The sequence below is a fragment of the Rhinopithecus bieti genome, unplaced genomic scaffold (assembly GCF_001698545.2).
Source record: "Rhinopithecus bieti isolate Rb0 unplaced genomic scaffold, ASM169854v2 scaffold_73501, whole genome shotgun sequence".
Taxonomy (NCBI): Eukaryota; Metazoa; Chordata; class Mammalia; order Primates; family Cercopithecidae; genus Rhinopithecus; species Rhinopithecus bieti.
Window position 1 is genome coordinate 104,571 of NW_016827557.1, and position 4,055 is coordinate 108,625.

General features: G+C 47.9%; 1 pseudogene; it reads left to right on the forward strand.

Moving 5' to 3' along the window:
- Nucleotides 1-2,020: 2,020 nt before the first annotated feature.
- Nucleotides 2,021-3,366, forward strand: LOC108523358 (UPF0609 protein C4orf27 pseudogene; annotated as a pseudogene).
- Nucleotides 3,367-4,055: the final 689 nt, after the last annotated feature.

The window sequence follows — 4,055 nt, forward strand, 5'->3', positions numbered from 1 at the left end:
TCAAGCTTGTAATCCCAGCACTTTGGGAGGCCGAGATGGGTGGATCACGAGGTCAGGAGATCGAGACCATCCTGGCTAACACGGTGAAACCCCGTTTCTACTAAAAAATACAAAAAACTAGCCGAGCGAGGTGGCGGGCGCCTGTAGTCCCAGCTACTCGGGAGGCTGAGGCAGGAGAATGGCGTGAACCCGGGAGGTGGAGCTTGCAGTGAGCTGAGATCCGTCCACTGCACTCCAGCCTGGGCGACAGAGCGAGACTCCGTCTCAAAAAAAAAAAAAAAGAAGAAGTGGGGGCAGTCTTGGGGACTGAGCCCCACCCTGTGGGCTGCGATGCTATCTCCAGATAGATAGCATTAGAATATAGAGGACACCCAGCTGGTACCTGATGCAGAATTGGTTGCTTGCTTGCTGGCATGTGGGGAGAAACCCCCAACACTTGGTCACCGAAGCCTTCTGTGTTGCTTATTGTGGCGTGGGAGCAGAGGAACAACGGTTTGTGTTTTTTCCACTCACAGATGGTTCTCTTGGTGCCTTTTCTGCCCATACATGCTGCACAGTTCTGTACTGGGGCTGACCTCAGTTCAAAACTGGGAGACAAGAAAGAAAAAGAAACTGGGAAACTTGCCCTTGAATGGGTCATCCTTCAAGTTTCAGCTCTTCTGTCCAGTCTGCCTGCTCTTGTTAATACTGCAGAGTTCTTAGCTAGTGACTTGTTGATTTTGTCCCCAGTCGGCGGCATGGATGAATTGTAGTGGTCTCTTACTTCATCTTGGCCAGTTTCAGAATCCAAAATATAATATTTAACCTCCCTAATTACCGTGCAAGACTAGTATTAATTCTCCCATTTTATTCATTTATTTTAATTTTTTTTTTTTTTTTTTTTTTTTGAGATGGAGTCTCGCTCTGTTGCTCAGGGTGGAGTGCAGTGGTGCGATCTTGGCTCATTGCAAGCTCTGCCTCTCGGGTTCAAAGGCTTCTCCTGCCTCAGCCTCCCGAGTAGCTGGAATTACAGTTGAATGCCACCACGCCTGGGTAATTATTTTTTTGCATTTTTAGTAGAGACAGGGTTTCGCCATGTTGGCCAGGCTGGTCTCAAACTCCTGACATTGGGTGATCCGCCCACCTCAGCCTCCCAAAGTGCTGGGATGACAGGCGTGAGCCACCGCACCTGGCCAATTCTCCCATCTTAAGGATTAAAAACTTGAGGTTTAAAGGTATAGCCATCTGTCCAACCTGTATAGCCAATGCTAAGGTTTATCTCTATTTAAAATTAGCTAGTGAAACTTGTATGGGGTGGAGTCAGAAAACGGGGGAGGGCAAAAGTAAACAGGTGATGAAAGAACAGAGTGGTAGGGGAGGAAGAGGGTGAAATGGGAGAGAAAAGGAAGAGAAGGCCAGGCACAGCGGCTCACACTTGTAACCTGAGCGCTTTGGGAGGCTGAGGTGGGAGGATCACTTGAGGCCAGGAGTTCCAGGCCAGCCTGGGCAGCATAGCAAGACCCTGTCTCAGCAACAACAAAAAATTAACCAGGCACGGTGGTGCGTGGCTGTGGCCTTAGCTACTCAGAAGGGTGGGTCACTGGGTCAGGAGGATGGCTTGAGCCTGAGAGTTTGAGGCTGCAGTGAGTTATGTTTCTGCCACTGCACTCCAGCTTGGGCAGCAGAGCCAGACCCCGTCAAAAACAAAAACAAAGGCCGGGCGCGGTGGCTCAAGCCTGTAATCCCAGCACTTTGGGAGGCCGAGACGGGTGAATCACGAGGTCAGGAGATCGAGACCATCCTGGCTAACACGGTGAAACCCCGTCTCTACTAAAAAATACAAAAAACTAGCCGGGCCAGGTGTCGGGCGCCTGTAGTCCCAGCTACTCAGGAGGCTGAGGCAGGAGAATGGCGTAAACCCGGGAGGCGGAGCTTGCAGTGAGCTGAGATCCGGCCACTGCACTCCAGCCCGGGCGACAGAGCGAGACTCCATCTCAAAAAAAACAAAAACAAAAACAAAAAAAGGTGCTGCAGCTGCAGAATGGTCGGCGGTGGCAGGAGGCGCAGGTCCGGCTGGGAGGGGCCTATGAAAAAACAGTCAATGTGAAGAAAAGTAAATTCTGTGAAGATGATGTGATCTTCAAAAAGAAGTGGAAAATGATTATAAGCTCTCTTCACCTGAAGATGTTGATGGCTTCTGGAAGTTCTGTGAAGAACTGGATCCTGAAAAGCCTGCCAGTCACTTTCTGCAAAGCCTCGGGCTTCAGTTAGTTGGTCCTTCTGATATCCTTGCTGGAAAACAAAAAACGCAGGAAAATTCAACAGGCCCGAATGTTAACCTTCATTGGAGGTTTTACTATGATCCTCCTGAGTTCCAGACCATTACTATTGGAGATAATAAAACTCAGTACCACATGGGGTATTTCAGGGATTCTACTGATGAACTTCCTGCATATGTTGGTATAAATGAAGCAAACAAGAAGTGTACAATTGTTCCAAATGGAGATAATGTATTTGCTGCAATCGAATTATTTTTGATGAAAAAACTTAAAGAAGTAACGGATAAAAAGAACACTGGGCCGGGCACGGTGTCTCACGCCTATAATCCCAGCACTTTGGGAGGCCGAGGCAAGCAGATCACCTGAGGTAGGGAGTTCGAGACCAGCCTGACCAACATGGAGAAACCCCGTGTCTACTAAAAATACAAAATTAGTCGGGCATGGTGGTGCATGCCTGTAATCCCAGCTACTCAGGAGGCTGAGGCAGGAGAATCGCTTGAACCCAGGAGGCGGAGGTTGCGGTGAGCCAAGAGCACACCATTGCACTCCAGCCTGGGTAACAACAGCAAAACTTTGCCTCAGAAAAAAAAAAGAAAGAAAAAGAAAGAAAAGAAAACTAATCTCTTGAAAACATAGATGAAAACTCACAGAAGCAGCCAGAGAAGTGGGGGTACTCACTGGAACAGAGAACCACGAAGATGAAACAGAGAGATAAGAAAGTTGTGACAAAGGTCATTCGTGGTGCAGGCTTGGCTGTTCCAGTGGATAAAAATCATGTTGGGTACACAGAGCTCCCTGAAACACATGCTGACATCAAGAGAATTTGCAAGACAATAGTTGAGGCTGCAAGGGAGGAGGAGAGACTGAAAGCTTTTGTTCCCATTCAGGAAATGATGACTTTTGTGCAGTTTGCTAATGATGAATGTGATTACGGCTCGGGGCTTGAGTTGGGAATGGAGCTCTTTTGCTGTGGCTCCCATTATTTTCATAAAGTTGCTGGCCAGCATTTACCTCTTGCATATAATCTGTTGAAGAGGAATCTGCAGAAATTACTGAGGATTATCTCGCAAACAGAAGTAAAGAGAACGTAGAGCAAATTGCTGCATGAGTGAGGTGGCTTTGTTTGGTGTACAGTATTTCAAAAGATTAGTGTTAAACTTGTGATTTTTGTTTTGTTTTTAAGGAATACAAAAAATAAACATTTAATAAAAACATTTGGCCGGGCGCGGTGGCTCAAGCCTGTAATCCCAGCACTTTGGGAGGCCGAGATGGGCGGATCACGAGGTCAGGAGATCGAGACCATCCTGGCTAACACGGTGAAACCCCGTCTCTACTAAAAATACAAAAACTAGCCGGGTGAAGTGGCGGGCGCCTGTAGTCCCAGCTACTCTGGAGGCTGAGGCAGGAGAATGGCGTAAACCCGGGAGGCGGAGCTTGCAGTGAGCTGAGATCTGGCCACTGCACTCCAGCCCCGGCGACAGAGTGAGACTCTGCCTCAAAAAAAAAAAAAAAAAAAAAAAAAAAAATTTTAAAGGTAAAGAAAAAAAAAGAAAAGGCAAAGGAGGAGAAAATAGAGGTCATCTTCTTCCCCATGGGTCAGCACGGTACCAGGCAATGCAGCTCTGCACAGAGAGCACCCACCCAGAACCCACCACCTTCACACAGTCCCCTCCCTTCGTGAAGTTAGTGTAAGCACATCAGCCAGTCTATGATGTCATCTTATCTCCTGTTCCAGTCAGGGGCTCGGGCTTAAAGCAGTCAGCCCTGGCATCTCCTTGTTGACTCTATTCATCCAGA